This window comes from Alnus glutinosa, chromosome 6 (assembly GCF_958979055.1).
Source record: "Alnus glutinosa chromosome 6, dhAlnGlut1.1, whole genome shotgun sequence".
NCBI classification, from domain to species: Eukaryota; Viridiplantae; Streptophyta; class Magnoliopsida; order Fagales; family Betulaceae; genus Alnus; species Alnus glutinosa.
In genome coordinates this window covers 16,231,512-16,248,202 of record NC_084891.1, presented here as the reverse complement: position 1 = coordinate 16,248,202, position 16,691 = coordinate 16,231,512, and the positions used below count along the sequence as shown (strand labels likewise).

The window sequence follows — 16,691 nt, the reverse complement described above, 5'->3', positions numbered from 1 at the left end:
CTTTCGGAGGTTACATCACTCAGTTCAACCAAGAAAAGCTCACTGTTGACAATCCCAAGGAGGACATGGTGTTGGCTGCTCTTCTCTGGAATATCAAAACAAAGACCTTGCATGGGAAGGTTAGCTAGGCGTACTCCTGAACACTCCAAGAATTTATGGATAAAATTGAAGAATTCATCAATACCTAGGAAACCTTTTAAGGCATTGATAAAATCCCGAGGAAAGCCAAAGACTTCCCGAGAAGAAGCGAAAAGAGTCCCTAGTAGAACAAGGAGGCAAGCACTCGAAGAAGGAAGTGAAGAAATTCAAGGGTGGTGTGTCCCAATAAGAAGGAAGTTACACTCGATTGAAAACTAATATGATAGAGATCCTTATGGAAATACAGGAAGATCCAGAGCTTCACTGGCCCTCAAAGATGCTATCTACTCCACATAGAAGAGACCCGAAGAAGTACTGTGAATTTCACGTAAATCGCGACCATGAAACCGATGAATGCGTAGTGCTGCGTTTTAATATTGAAAAGCTAATAAAAAATGGTAAGCTTGCAGAATTTGTAGCCGAGCAGAGGCAAAGAAGACCTTGTTAGGACCTTGACCACCTGAGGAATGATAATGGTATAAGGGATGAACATAGGAGAGACCGAGAATATTGACCAAGATCCTTAAGGAATTAGGAAGTAATGGCAGAAATACAGACAATAACCGGTGGATTCGCGGGGGGAGGAGAATTGTGACGTCTCACATCGTCTGGAATGGGGATGTGCTTATATGTATAGACGCACCTTTCTTGACACAACGCATTTTAAAGCCGCGATGACCATGAACCTATCAGAACTCCGTAGTTAAGTGTGCTTTTGCGAGAGTAGTACCAGGATGGGTGACCTCCTCGGAAGTCTGGTTCAGGGGAGCTAAAAGCGGACAATATCGTGTCATTGGAGGTGGATCGTTACAAATAGTATCAGAGTCATTGCCCAGCCTGAGATGGGGGAGTGTGCACAAGCCCATGAGGGTTGCTAGCAGGCACTCGTTGGGACACCAGGAATGGGAAGATCCCATGAGGGTCGCCAGTGGGGACACTGGGACCCAAGAGGGGGGGAGTGATTGTGACGTCTCACATCGCTTGGGAATAGGGATGTGCTTATATGTATAAACGCACCCTTCTTGACATAACACGTTTTAAAACTGTGATGACCATGAACCTATCAGAACTCCGCAATTAAGCGTGCTTCTGCAAGAGTAGTACCAGGATGGGTGACCTTCTGGGAAGTCTGGTTTGGGAGAGTCAAAAGTGGACAATATTGTGTCATTGAGGGTGGGTTGTTACAAGAATTTTCCTCGGCAAGAAGGAATCATGCTAGGCAAATGAATACTTGGGAGGAAGTACTAACTCTCAGTACATCATCCAAAGCATTGAGAAGTGAAAAATAAAAATAGATGACTTCTATTTTAACCATGTGTGTGTGTGCACAATGCGTTAATAAAATAATATAAGTGCAAAATTTAAATGACACAAGAATTTCGTTAACGAAGTGGACGGATGGTATGTATTGCCACAAGTTGGCTAGTTCGGGGGGGTCATCTACCATCTTTTGTACATTGGGCGCCAAATCACCATAGGGTGGATGTATCAGAGGGCTAAAGTATAATTTTTCCCAAATTAAAAGTATTGTAATCCATACAATATCCTAAAATAAATAGTCAAAATTGAAAGGATTGTACCCCATGCAAGGAATCTCAATATGAGCAAAAAATACTTTAGTTAGTTGGAAGTTTGAAGAGAAAAAGTATATATACCCCCTCCCGAATTAACATTCAATTTGTAATGACCCTGAACTAAAGATTTTATCAATGCTCTCTTTCCTAAATTATCAAAAATTTGCAATGCACCTCTTTTACTTCTCAAAAAGACAATAATACCCCCCCCTTTTTTTTTTCAATAAGATTAAAGTACCCTTATAAATTCAAAAATTTTGTTTTATAAAAAACCAAAAACCAAAAACTAAAAACTAAAATAAAATAAAAAATTTAAAACTAAAAAAACCACTTCTTTTTTTTTTTTTTAAATAAAAAAAAATAGTGGAAGAGGGGGTGGCTCCCATTATTATTATTATTAAGGTATTTTTGTCATTTGAAGTAGATTACAAATTTTTAGTAGTTTGAGGAGACATTAACGTAATCTTTAGTTAGGAAGGACATTGTAAATTGAGTGTTTAGTTTGAATGGAGTATGTGTATTTTTTTCAAGTTTGGGCATGCGATTTTTTTTTAAAGAGAATGTTAGAGACTATATTTTTATCCTACAACTATTTCACAATATTAACGTTGCAATCTAAACTAACCCTTTATTTATTTTTTTAATTAATTTTTTTACAAGACTTTTACATTAATAATATAAAATAATTATAAGATAAAAATATGATGTATATCATTACTTTTCATTTCCCTGCAGTTTCTCTTGAGATGGATTTTGATTTATTTATTGGATCACGTGGTTTATTGTTGGCTGTGGGCTGTGGTATTTTAGTCCTCAGTCAAGCTTTGAAAAGAAACTTTAATCTTCTAGAAATCTTTATTGTATTTCTCTTAAGAGTCTTACCACTTGAGTTGTCTCATGTCTGGTAAGAATACTCGTGCACGCCGGCCAGTTGCTCTAGAATGCTCGTGCACGTAGATTTTTTTTTTTTTACTTTATTTATTTATTTCATTTTTCTTTACGGTGAATATATAGAAAGTTTGTACCACATCCCATTACATATTGCTGACATTTGATTATAACGTCAATGGGATGCTGCTTCGATTGGAATCAAGATTACTATTGAAGCAACAATATCAGTTCTACATACTTCAAATACTTTATAATGGTAAGAAATTGAAACATGTCCGAATTTAGCTCAGGTAAACTCGACTTTATCTTGGCTTTTTTAATAAACGAGTTGAACACAAAATTTGGTTGCGGGCATCACCTACTAGTAAGCAAAGAATTCCATCAGGCCAAGGTCGTGCCCCATTAGCGGACGGTCCATATAAGGAAAAGATCGATATGTGACCATTTTAAGTAGGATGATACAATATGTAATTAAGGGATATAATAGAGGGTATAATACTAGTGGGTTTGTTGGGAGCTCGTCTATACGGAGGACGAGGGTCAGACCCTCGTCCTACGTGGCACGATTTTTATATTTTTTTGTTCTTTGATTAAAAAAAAAAAAAAAAATGAAAATTCCTCAAAATATAGAAAACGCATCTGCCATTTTCTTCCCCCCATTTTCAGAAAACTTTCATCCCAAAATTTCAAAATCCTCTCAAAACTTACCCCATCTCCACCGCCCACGATCACCGAAGTTCGCCGCCCACTGCAGTTCGCTGGCCACTGCTCTTCACCGCCCACTAGCTCCGGCCACTTCCCAAATCTTCCCCTCTCCAACGTACATCTCCACCGTCCAACGGACCGACCGCCGCCCACCAAACGGCCCACCGACCCAGCGCCTCCCACCAAGACGACCGGCCCACCGGCCGACATCGTCCCTCTCCTAGCTCTCTCTCTGATTTATTCATGGATTTTTTTTTTATTTTTTTATTTTATTTTATTTTTTTTTATTTTATTTTATTTTTTGGGTATGGGTAGGTAAGAAATGGGTTTGTTTAAGGTTATTGATGCTTGGGATTTGGTTTTTTTCTTGTTTGATTTTTTTTTTATCCCTTTTTCTCTAAAATTCGTGCTTTTTTTTTTTTTTGCCCATTTAGTCACTGTTCAGAATGGGTGTTTGAGAGGAGTGATTTTGTTTAATTTGGTGTTTGGGATTGTTTTTTTTGTTTTGAAATTTTTTTCTCAGTTGTTTTCGAGGTTTTTTTTTTAGAACATACGGAAATTGGTTTGTACAACTCTTGGTTTCACCTGTCTTAGTTGTACTCTCTATAAATATTGTTTCTTGAAGATCTTGGTATGAAAGAGAAATGGCCAAGGATAATGTGGATATGAGCTTGTTTGTTTTCTTAATTTTAGGGATATTCATGGAAAGATGCTTTAAGATTTGCTAAGCTGAATTGTGATTTTAGCTATGGCTTACCGCTTATAAGTAATTTTGATATTCTATACAACAAATGTTTGGACCTCTTACGTAGCAATTGTGGAGCAATTTGAATAAAAATATGTCGTTTTGAGTGTTGCTTTTGTTTGGACCTCTCATGTAGCAACAAATGTTTGGACCACTTATTTAGCAAATGTTTGGACCTAAACTTTGATATAGCTTGTGAGAATATTTCAAGACTGTAATTTTCACTTCAAATGTTCTGTGATTGGCTTGTATTTGAGGTGTCGGTTTGTTAAATTTACTAGGCAAGTGTTTGATAGAATGCCAAAGTGGGAGTGAGCAATCAAAGATGGGCTTAATGTTGAATGGGATTTATTTGAGAGAATGCCTGCTGGAGACTTCTCTTGAGATGCCTATCATTTGTTTAATCAGATGCCAAAACAGGATGCGGTTGGTTGGGCAAATACGAGATATGGGTATGCAAAAACAGGTAGTATTGATGTTGCTAGGGAATGTAAGAAAGAGATAGTGTTGCTATGCTTTGATGTCTGGCTATGTTCAAAATGGTTATTGCTTGTAATGTTTTACGGGCAACAAGATTGCCTTTGAACAACAAAATTAACATGCAATTTTTTTAGCAACATGTGAACCATGTGAAGTTTAGGCAATTATTGTGCATCCAGAGATCAATTCCGATAGAAATCTTTTCACAGTTATGAACACTCATTGCATCACCTCGTAGTGGATTTACATGCATATATATATGGTCCTATGAAGACTCTCATACTAATTTAAGCAATAAAATATCGATTTGAGTTAAATTTGAATATTTGTGCATCCATGTATCTTTCCATCGTAGCCTCCAAAAAAAGTGAAAAGAAACAAACCAAAATGGTATTGGAAGCATTAAAAACCAACAGTTTCTTCCCAAATTGCATTCAAAGCAACAAACCAAATTTTATTATGAGCTAGAAAAATAAGCTTTCTACAAAGGTCTACAAAGCACTTAAGTTTAAAACAACTTGAGTGCCACAAGTTGTAGAAAGCATCATACACCAAACAAACAATCATGTAGTTTGTCATTCATCCATAATTACATCCACTCTATCCCACTAATCATGTAGTTCTCAAATTACATGCTATGTGTAAATAACAACCAACATAAACAGGGCTCCAAAGCTATTTCCTGAAATTGAACCGATATTACAATCTAATATCGAACAACTTGTTCTTCATTTATTGCTTCCTCCATCGCTTCCACCAACAGATTAAGACATCCGATTGGAATATTTGATAAATATCTACAAAGAAACCATACATACATTTTTTAGTTGATCTGAATAAAGTGAAAATATGTCTTCAATTTATAGGAAGCAAGAAAAAAAGACCCATAAACAAAATTTTACAAAGCAGAATGAATTTTGTTGATATTCGTGCAACAAAACCACTTGTGTTTTGGTACTTCATGGCGGCTAAATCATGTTAACATTTGTAGTTCAACTAAACAGAAAAGTAATGCTTGTGGCAATAGAACTGCAAAAATATGACAAGAAAAAAATTCTCACCCTAAGCTCTTCCATATGGTGATCCTTCAAACAGCCAATATGATATTCCTTTGCACATTGAGGGAACATTACACATAATTAGGCATGTAAACAAACAAACTAGAAATCAAACGTTGGACTTGAAAAGTCCAAACGTGAGTTGAATATAAACTACATTGTAACAGAAAATAATTGCAAGAGGACCAAAATTTCTGCAAACATCAAGATCAATGAATAATAAAGGAAAAAAGATCCATAAACAAAACTCCAAAAATCTACCCAAAATACAATCAAAAGGACCCAAATAGCCAAAAATCTGAAACACCACACAACAGTGCAAGGAGGATACTTAAAATTAGGGGGAAATCTAGGGCTAGTACCAGATCAAAGGTCGCTGGAGGTTGGGTCGGCGTGATCACCGGTGCTAGGAGGTTAGGTCGGCGTGGTCGACAATGAGCGGCGTTGGGAAGGGTGAGAGGAAAGATCGAGATCCGCGGTGCTCGTGGGCGATGCTCAGCCTGCTGGGTCTAAGAGAGAGAGAGAGCTGGGAGAGAGACGGTGTCGGTTGGTGGGCTGGTCGTATTGGTGGGAGGCGCTCGGTTGGTGCCTTTTGGTGGGCGGCGGTCGGTCCGTTGGACGGTGGAGATGTACGGTGGAGAGGGGAAGATTTGGGAAGTGGCCAAAGTTAGTGGGCTGTGAAGAGCAGTGGCCGGCGAACTGTAGTGGGCGACGAACTTCGGTGGTCGTGGGCGGTGGAGATGGGGTGAGTTTTGAGAGGATTTTGAAATTTTGGGATGAAAGTTTTCTGAAAATGGGAGGAAGAAAATGGCAGATGCGTTTTCTATATTTTGAGGAATTTTCGTTTTTTTTTTTAATTAAAGAATAAAAAAATATAAAAATCATGCCACGTAGGACGAGGGTCGGACTAGGGTCTGACCCTCGTCCTCGGTATAGACGAGCTCGGTTTGTTGGTATAACTGAGTTATAATAGGGCTGCTTTCTGTTAGAGTGGTTCAAAAGGATCCAATAGCTGTTTAGAGTCTATAAAAGGCTAGGGAAGCCATTTTATATAGATTCGAGCGTCTCGAGTAGCCCATATAACGTACAGTTTTTGTTTAATTCAATACAATTCCATAACATTCAGTCATATTTCATCTCTAAGAGTCAATCCCATTATCTTTTCCAAGTTTGTATCCATTATCATCTATAATACAAAATACAAATACAAATAAATAAATTAAAAAAAAAAATCACGTTGGATTAATGGTTAACAGGATGGATGTCCAATTAAGGATGCATGCCGTAGTTTTTTAAGGGTTTAAATTTCATTTAATTTCCTGTCTCTTTCTCATATAATACTTGAAAATATATTAACTACAACATCAGAGGAGCTGATCCGTTTATTTTCAACACCCATTCAACTAATGCATCGAAATGTCGCTCTCTTTGAGGAGATTCAACCTCTCTTTAGCTACCAAAGCCCAGACACCGATGCAATAGACCTTCTGCTTTAATTTCCCTTCTCTAAAAGAAAGATATATAAATAGCGCAAATAAAAAGATTAAAAAAGAAAAAAGAAAAAGATAAACCTTTCTTTCCACTAAATCTATCTAGTATTTGAAGTATTTTTGAATCGTTGTCCTGATGTGTTGGGGCTGGTGCAAATGGGTCTATTCAAAGGCTTCTTGAACCTCATGAAGTTAATGACCCAATTAATCTAATAATGAAATTGCTTTCAATTATTGTGATGATTGGGGGTTACCCAATAATGTAGGGAAAACTCCTAAATATTCACTTAAATTAGATTTTTGTTGTTGTTTCTTTTACTAAGGAAACACCCAGGGAACCAAAAGTTTTACTCTACATTTAGGAAAACAAAAGTGATTCTCTTAACATTATTTTAATATAAAAACTTTATCTTTCTTTTAGCATTTATTTGAAACAATATTTAAATGATTTCTCTTTCATCTCTCTTTCTCTTAACATTTAATTTAAATAATATTTAAATAATATAGGGAAATGATAAAGGAAGCTATTGTGGAGTATTTAAATATGGAAACAAAAAATGGTTTAATTCCCTAAATTGAAAAAAAGTTTAAGAAAAACTGTAGCTGCTAGTATTCTGGTAGGTTGAAATTGCTAGTTTATTTAGCTTAAATCACAATCAGCTAGTCAACTTTCCATATATATATATTTACGTCTAATTCATGGATATAGGTTGGGCCTTTCCTGCATCACAAGCGTAAGACAAATAACTCACTCATTTATAAACCAAACTAAAATCTCTCATTTACTTTTTTTTTTTATTTATTTATTTTTGTTTCTATTTGAATGAAGGAAAGGGATTACGGGGGAAAATCTCGCTCCTTATCAATGTGGAAGTTGGGTTTTTATCAAAACACTATGAAACTCCCACCGTTTCTAATTCAATTAACTAAATTATTGTCATTATTAATAACCCATTTAATCAAATATTACTCTTTTAATATTAAAATGCTCCAACATTCCCTCACTTATTTTAATATATATATATATATTTAAAAAAAATGATTATTGGGCAAAGAAAGATATCATTATGTATAAAAGTAGATAATTCTTTGTTGTTACTTAACGTAGTTTAGGTTGTTGTATATATAGAACATTCAGTTATACAAGAATTGGAAGATAACTATACAGATAAACTATATTTGAATTTACACGATAAGCTTGGAAGATAACCATACAAGATAAACAATATTTGAATTTACATGATAAGCCTTAGCTAATGCTAACTATATTCAGCTTCATCTTTGGCTTTATCTTGATCTTTGGAATGGTTTGAATTCACAGTTGTTGAGGTAGAGATAATATCACTAACACACCCCTTCAAGCTCGACGGTAATGCTATGATGTTGAGCTTGCTGCGAAGAAGAGTAAATAGAGTGGTGGAGAGCGGCTCGGTGAAGAATTCTGTAAGTTGGTCATGATTGTGTAAAAATCAGATATCTAGAGACTTGGAGTCAACCATGTCGCAAACAAAATGGAAATTAATTTCCACGTGCTAGGTGTGAGCATGAAAGATAGGGTTGGAGGAGAGATATGTAGCTCTAATATTGTCACACCACATGAGTGGTGCTTGAATAGTGGGAACGTCGAGTTCTTTGAGAAGAGATTGGAGCCAAGTAATTTCTGGAGCAACATTAGCAAGAGCTTTGTATTCGGCTTCAGTGCTGGAGCGAGCCACAGTGGCTTATTTGCGACAGCTCCAAGAAATTAGATTTTGACCCAAAAATATGCATAAGCCTCTAGTCAACGTTGGTCATCACGACTGCATGCCCAATCTGCATCAGTGAAGGCTTGAAGGGAAGTGGATTTGGACTTCTGAAATTGTAGACCAAAATGGATGGTCTCCTTGAGATAACGTAGAAGTATTTTGACAAACTGCCAGTGAATAGCCGTTGGTTTCTGCATGAACTGAGAATGTTTGTTGACAGTGTAACTAATCCGGCCGTGTGATACATAAATACTGGAGAGCTCCAACAACGCTTCTGTATAAAGTTGGGTCGTCAAAAAAGGTACCATCAAAGGCAGATAAGCTAGTTGTCGTAGATGTTAGTTTGTGATTGGCTGCATTTTGTTGGACATAATCACTTCTACGTAATGATGCTTATTATACATGGATGCTGTTTTATTCAGTGTCTACACTTTAGTTATGAGCTTCAAGAAGATTCTGTGCAAGATTCAAAACAGTGTAGTTTAGTTGCCTTGCACCCATCCAGACGACGTGGTATTCCGTTTGGACGCTCATTTGTCAAAGCATCATCCGTTTGGACGACGAGAACTTTCCTTTCGGACGTCCCTCTGTGTCCAGAAGCCTCCAACTATTCTTGGTTGCATCCGTCCGGATGTCTTAGCAACACATCCAGATGCCTTTCTATGTTCGACAAGTAAAATGATTTCTTTCCAAAACACAGATATGGGAAGACAGCTGCATCCGTTCGGACGACGTGGTTATTCTGTCCGGACGCGGCCTTATTCAAGAAAGAATTTCAAGCGAATTTGGAAAGCCGGTTGCACAGTTGTTCGTCCGAATGCCCTCAGCTACCGTCCGGACGCTGCCTAAAGAAAACCGAATTAGATGCGATTTTGGTTTTCTGTAGCCTATAAATAGAGGCCCCTAGGCATGTAATTTGTAAGAATTCAATATTGAATTTCGTAGAGCTTAGAGAGTTTATTTTAGGAGTTGTTGTGTTGATCCGCTCACTCTCTAGCCATTGCCGTTGTGTGTTGTTGCTGTGCTGAAACTGAAGTCTATCTTAGGGGTTAGCCCTAAGGTAAATGATTCCATTGAAGAACCCTTCGAGTAGGTGACTTGGTTGAGAGGCGTTCGTGTTGGGTTACACGTCAGAGTTCAAGGTACGACCACTATATAAGGGTATGTGAGTGCTACTGCTTTGTAACTAGCATTGTCTTCTGAATAGTGGATATCCTGGGTTTGACTGCTCCGGAGTGATTTTTCTCTTAATTGAGTTTCCACTTCGTTAACAAAATTCTTGTGTCATTTAAATTATACTTTTATATTATTTTGTTAACACATTGTGTACACACACACAGTTAAAATAGAAGTTATCTATTTTTCAATTGGTATCATAGCTTGGTACATTCTGTTTAGATTTATGTTTTGAGTGTTATCCTTTTGACTTCTACTTTGTTTTGCTATGTCTCAAAATCTTAATAATGTTCCTGCCTTTGATGGTATGAACTATGGCTATTAGAAAGCTCGTATGCATTTCTTTTAAAAATCCATTGATTGTTGGAAGATTGTTGAAACTAGTCGGACTAAGCCAGCGGATGCAACTCCCGAACTAGTCATTGAGAAAAACGTACGACTTTCCAATGATAAAGCCCTCCATGCTCTCTGTCAAGCGCTTTTACCGTTTAAATTCGCAAGAATTTCAAATTGTGAATCCGCTCAAAAAGCATGGCAAATCTTAGAAACAACATATGAAGGCAGAAAACTTGTTAAATCAGCCAAACTTCAAATGTTGATTTCTAGATTTGAAGAGATTAAGATGATGGAAGATGAGACATTCGAAGAGTTTTACTCCAAAATGAGTGACCTAAGAAACTCAATAGTGAGTCTTAGGAAAATTGTCTCGAGTGTAAAACTCATCTGTAAAATTCTAAGATCTTTGCCTGAGCGTTTCAGAATCAAGGTGACTACCATTGAAGAAAGTAAAGACTTAGAAGAGATGAAGACTAAAGAGTTGGTGGGATCTCTTCAAACTTATGAGCTATCCCTGCCTCTGGTAAAAAAGGTGAAGACCATTGCCCTCAAGGCTTCCAAGAAGAAAGTCAAAGTCTCATCTAAAGACGACTCTGAGAATGAAGAAAAAGCAGTGGCAATGCTAGCCAAGAATTTCAGAAGATTGATGAGGAATGATCGGCTCAAGAAGAAACTTTCTGAAAGACTGAAGAAGGTCCCCAAAGAGTCTGGACCTGAAGAAGCTGAGAAGAAAGACCCCTGAGGTCCAAAGATGTTTTGAATGCTCAGGATTTGGGCATATATGGGCTGACTGTGGAATCTCAAGCAGGGAAAAGGGAAGGCATATAATGCGATTCTCAGTGATGAGTACGAAGAAGAAGAATCTCCTGAGCAAGAGAAATTTCTAACCTTTATGGCTCCACATGAAGAAGAGGAGGATTCTTACTACTTTAGAGCACAATGTTGAAGACGGGGAAGAACTCAAGGAGGCATATAAAATCCTCTATATGGAGTTCGAGAAGCTGAGGGAGGCTCGCAAGTAGCAGATTCATGAGCTGAATAGCTTACAGACTGAGAATAGTTCACTGCTGCTCAAGATACAAGACCTAGAGGAGAAGCTACTAGAGACACAGCTTTAGTTGGAGAGGGTCACCGATGAGTAGCTGACTCATATGCTGTCAATCCATAAGAGCCCAATAGACAAGACTGGACTAGGGTATGTAGCTCCTCCCTCTGACATTCCCTCTACTTCTAGGACTGTCTTTGTAAAGCCCACAGTCCCCGAGCCTCCACTCATAGTCATGGACAAAGGAAAGGACATAATCAGTGGAGATATTCTGGTCACTTAGAAGCTCCCCATCATTAGATGACCTCCTATATGCCATCATTACGGCCTAAGCGGACATGTCCGACTCCAGTATTCCCTTCTCAAGGCTCAAAGATCAAAGGTCAAGAAAGAGGTGCCTAGACAAACAAATTCGGCACAAGATCTCTGGCCCAGCATAAGGCACAAAGGCATCAGGCTCTCCAGTATCAAGCTTCATGGCACCAAACTCCAAGGCGTTAAGCCCCACAGTGCTAGGCTCCCCAGCATTAGTTGCCTTAGAAGAGATTTGTTCCTGCCAATCAGAATGGCAAGCCCAAGGCTAACAAATCAAGGCACTTCATGAAGAAGTTGCAAAAGATGGAGGATGATCAATTCTATCGGGAGCTGCCTATTTGGATGTAGAGCATGATACAGTGGATGGATCATCAGATGAAGTCCTGTCCACAACCACCGAAAGGAAGGCAGACATGGGTCAGAAAGGAGATAGACATTAACCCCTTGAGGGGGAATGGACTCATCTAGTTGGTGAGAATACACATGCCTAGGATTTGGTTCCTAATCGTAGAGCATCAGGTTTGATTGCATTGAACGATCTTTTATTCATTATATCTTTGTTTGTTTTGCAATTTAGGAACCACTGTTATTTGCCCCCTATTTTTCTTGTTACTCTTCAGAGAACTTTCCAGGTAATTTTTGGGGAAGACAGAAAAAGCATGTCGGGCGACTATTTTTCTGTATTGGTAACTTTGATCCCTTCACTTTTGAAGACAGGTTTGATCTTACCACATGCTAGGGCTATTATTGTCTTTTTTCCTATATAGCATGTTTTTATTTTCTTCAAAAAAAAAAAAAAAATTGGGGGAGAAGATGCATGAATTTTATTTCTTCTTTACTTGGCATATCAGATATTGCATGTTTTTTTGCCTGATATCTCAGTTCATTGTGCATTACTTCACTATCCTTATATATGATTGAGAGTTTATGCCTAATATCTGTCAAGTTTTTTTGTGCATCTAAAATGCTAGATAGTTACTTTTCTCATGCGATGATTTTGGCACTATTGAAGGCTCTCCTAAGGTACATTTTTTTTTTTTTTTTTTTGAAAATTGATCAAATTGACCAACTCGCTAGTTGAACCTAGAACCTAAAAATTCTAGCATTCTCTTTAGGTTGCAGCACCAAGTGATAAAAAATATTTAAAATTTAGAAAAATGGATAAATAAAAAGATCTACTGCTTTTGTGCTATAAATCTGTTCATGAACTTGTCCCTAAAGAAATAGTCAGTGACCAAATCATTGCTGAAATAGACGGTCGCTAAAGGACTAAGTAAAAGAAAAGTGTTGCATCTTAGGGGGAGTATATCAGATGAGGGTTGTTAGGCCCTAGTATAATAAGGTTTAACTTTTGACTGATCTTCATTAATTTTCTCTCTTGTTTAGAAAATTCAGTTGCTTTAAGTCATATCAGTAAACTTCATACCTTATTGATAAAGTCTTCACACACATACACATTACATTAGTTGAGTAATCTATTTAAAATTTGTATCTACAGGGAATTTTTGTGCTAATTGAACTCTTAACTCTCTTTTATATCTATGCATATTTTTGAGATGCTATCTGACTGCTATATTAGTTGATTATACATGCGTGTTCTGAAGCTGACTTTAGGAAAAATTATTTTTCTGCAAAATTTCATTCAGTTTCTGTTTTTCAGTGTGAAGCATTTGGAAAGTCTCCTTTTGCGTTCGGACGGGTGCGGCTCTGACGGCTGGACGATCAGGTGACACGTCTGGACGCGTGCGGCCTTGTTGCATGCTTATGTGGCATCACGTGTCCGAATGGGTTAGTGATGCGTCTGGACGGGGTCCCCACAGGGTTACATATTGCGTTTCAGCCCTAACCGCCACATCCCTCTTTCACTTTCTCTTGATTTTTCTTGTCCTTTTTGAAAAATAAAGATGATTTCTATTTTACCAAGTGTGTGATAGTGTGCAACAAAATATTTAAATTGCGGAATTTAAATGACACAAATATTTTGTTGACGAAGTGAAAACTTAGTTAGAGAAAAATCACTCCGGGGCAGCCAAACCCAGGATATCCAATATTCAGAAGACAAAACTAGTTAAAAAGTAATATCACTCACATACCTTTATGTAGTGGTCGTTTCTTGAACTCTGACGTGTAACCCAACACGAACGCTTCCCAACCAAGTCACCTACTTGAAGGGATCTTCAATGGAATCCTTTATCTTAGGGCCAACCCCTAAGATAGACTTTAGTTTCAGCATAGCAACATCACTTGGCAATGGCTTGAGAGTGAGCGAATCAGCACAATAACTCCTAAAATATTCTCTCTAAGTACTATAGAATTCACTATCGAATTCTTGCAACTTACATGCCTAGGGGCTTCTATTTATAGGTTACAGAAAACCTAAATTGCGTCTGATACGATTTTCCTAGGCGGCGTCCGGACGGTAGCTGAGGGCGTTCGGACAGAGAACTGTGCAATCGGCTTTCCAAATTCGCTTGAAATAGGGCTGCATCTGGACAGTGTTGCCCTAGCGTCCGGACGGTTGCACTTTTGCTGCATGCAATTTCCATATTAAGGCCTGAGCCTCCGGACCATTGAGTTTGACATCCGGATAGTTGAACATCTTCTTCATGACTTGCCTTATCAAGGATAGCGTCCGGACGGAATAGCCACGTCGTCTGGACGGTTGCAACTGTCTTCCCATATCTGTGTTTTGGAAAGAAATCATTTTGCTTGTCGAACACTGAAAGGCGTCCGAACGTATTGTTGAAACGTCCGGACTGATGTAACCGAGATCAGTTCGAAGCTTCTGGACACAGATGGACGTCCGGATAGAAAGATCTCGTCGTCCGAACGGATGAAGCTTTGATAGATAAGCATTGGGATGGAATTCCACGTCGTCCGGACGGATGCAAGGGAACTGAACTACACTGTTTTGAACCTTGTACAGAATCTTCCTGGACCACTGAAATAGCCTTCTTTCAGCTTGTGACATTGGAACTTGTCATGATAAAGCTCTTTCCATATCAGAGAAAAAAACTCTGAATATCTGAAGATTTTGAAATATACGACATCCCTGATGAAAGTAGTAATATTACATGATAGTGATTGTGGCAACAGAATACAGCCAATAAAAAACTAACAAACTTCCCCTTTGGCCATTCTGGGATAAAAATCACTAGGCTGGTTAAAAATACAATCTCGGTCTAAAAACTAACATATACCATACTCCCCCTTTTTGTCTCAAAAGAACAAAGGGTAAAACAGAGTATGAAAACCATAGTCATAAAATACTCCCTCTTGATGTCTTAATAGGACAAGGGTAAACAGAGTATAGAAAATTCACAGACAAAAACGTTCTAAAATCCAAAACAATAGGAAAATAGAGAAGAGTCTACAAATGGCCCAAAAGAGAGGAACAAAATCCTTTAAGTACCAAATCCTGCTGATCCACTGAAATCAAGTAACAGAGAGAAAGCCGTACAAAAGGCTGGATTTGTACTACTTCGGCTTCTAGCTCTAGAAGCTGGGAACCATGGGCTGAAAAACCTTCGTTGCTTGATTTTGCAAAGCTTGAACCTGGTTATCTGCAGATTGACATCCTTTAAACAACTGGTTTGCAAGATAAAAGAGGAGATTCACCACTGAACCTTTAACTGATATAGATTTGAGGGAGATGCTACGGAAGGCTCTGCATGAGCAGGGGGAAGAGCTCATCTAAAACCTGAGACCTTTGGAAATATGAACATATGACTTCAACAACAGTTTGTTTTTTTCAAAATATTCATCTATCAAACACTGTACCGGGAGCCTGTGGATGACATATTCCTAAACCAAGATTAAATAGAAATATCTCCAAAAATACCATTACCAAGAAAAATCAGATCCTGTTTGTTCCAAAAACAATGTGGTATTTATGAGAAAACCACATTTGATTATGAGAAAACCTAGAGTTATGCAAAAATTTTATTGAGTTTTTTTTTTTTTTTTTTTTTGAAAATTTGGGACTGGAGTGATGTCCTTGGTCTATCATAAGTTTTTTACCAAATACGGGATACTACCATTTGTAGAATATTAATTTCAAATGGAAACGCAAGAAACATTTACAGAAGAATAAACAAAGAAGCAAGATATTTGATACAGGAATGGCATTGCAGTGAAAGAGGTGAGGCGGCGCATACCTGATTGACGGCAAGGTCTGAAAATATTTCTATTCTTAAACACTTGTTTGTTCCATGCTACAGTTAGTTCTGCATATGAAATCAAATATTATATATCAAAATCCTGAAAAAGTAAAACGAAGATGAATAACAAGAAGAAGAAAATTACTGTCTAATTGGTGACTTAAAAACCTGAAGAATAATTGGCACATTAGGTACTCTGAGACGTGAGCAATCTTTGGCCAATCTTCTCTTGTTCCTTGTTCACATCTTTTCGCCAAGCGATGACAGTCCCATATACTCAAATGATGTAAAGAGGTGAGGCGGCGCATACCTTCAAGCAGTGATATTAAATTGGGACAGTTGAGGATCTAAAGCTTCTGAAGTGAAGTGAGGTCGCCTATCCACTCCGGTAAAGAATTCAGTGCAGGGCAGTTCTCTATCTCAAGATATTGCAAAGTGGTAACATGTCTAAGCTCCCTTGGGAAAGACACTAAGTTTGGAACTTCTATAGATAGACGAAAAAGTGTCGAAGGTCCAAGCCATTGTGTGCCCTCTTCATCCTCATTACTGATAAGTTCCCTATAGTTAGAAATCTTCAGCTCTTTAAGCGCGGTGTGATGTTGAAAGAGTGGAGACAGAGATATTCGCAGTTTATGACATGACATAATATGCAGAGTCTCAAGAGAACTGAGGTTTTGCATCCTCTCCTCCGAAAGATATTCCGCTAATCCCTTAAGAGAAAGAAACTTCAATTCGGACAGATCCGAAAAGGGAGAGGAAGAGGAGGTTATTGTTTGGCTCCCTAGTGCTACAACTGGTATTAGAGACATCATTGGGCAACTATCGATAATTAA

The 16,691-nt window shown here is 37.9% G+C and overlaps 1 protein-coding gene across 3 annotated transcripts in view; it reads left to right on the top strand.

The window, feature by feature from the left end:
- LOC133871182 (nuclear poly(A) polymerase 4-like) overlaps nt 1-16,691 on the top strand; it is a 47,614-nt gene that overhangs the window by 23,641 nt on the left and 7,282 nt on the right. The gene's annotated exons all lie outside the window — the stretch shown is intronic.